This window comes from Chaetura pelagica, unplaced genomic scaffold (assembly GCF_000747805.2).
Source record: "Chaetura pelagica isolate M959 unplaced genomic scaffold, ChaPel_1.0 scaffold425, whole genome shotgun sequence".
NCBI lineage: Eukaryota > Metazoa > Chordata > Aves > Apodiformes > Apodidae > Chaetura > Chaetura pelagica.
The window spans coordinates 363,819-364,313 of NW_009953205.1; positions in this window are offsets into that span (position 1 = coordinate 363,819).

The window sequence follows — 495 nt, forward strand, 5'->3', positions numbered from 1 at the left end:
CTGCTCTGCTTGGACACACAGTGGGGCGGAGGGACGGCAGGGCGTTAGTGCGGGGAAGTTGTGGGGGGGGCGCGAAATTGGCTGACAGTTCCAGCTACTTCGAGGCGCCCGTCCTGCCTCCCCCGCCTACCTCTGCCCTCGCTCTCCGTGCCGTATTCTTCTTCTTCCCGCGGGTTTTCTTCTTTCCTTTCATCCCCCGCTTTGTTCTTGGGAGACCAGGTCATTTTGTTTTCTTTCTTGAGCCTCCGTCTGGCGTTAGCAAACCAAGTGGACACTTGCGTCAGGGTCATTTTGGTGATGATGGCCAGCATGATTTTCTCTCCTTTGGTGGGGTAGGGGTTTTTGCGATGCTCGTACAACCAGGTCTTGAGGGTGCTCGTCGTCTCTCGCGTTGCATTTTTGCGTCTGGCCGAACCACTGAAATCCACCGTGCCGTACCTGCTAGGAGATGGTTAGGAAGGGGGAGGCCGGCGGGACCCCCCCCGGCCCGGCCCC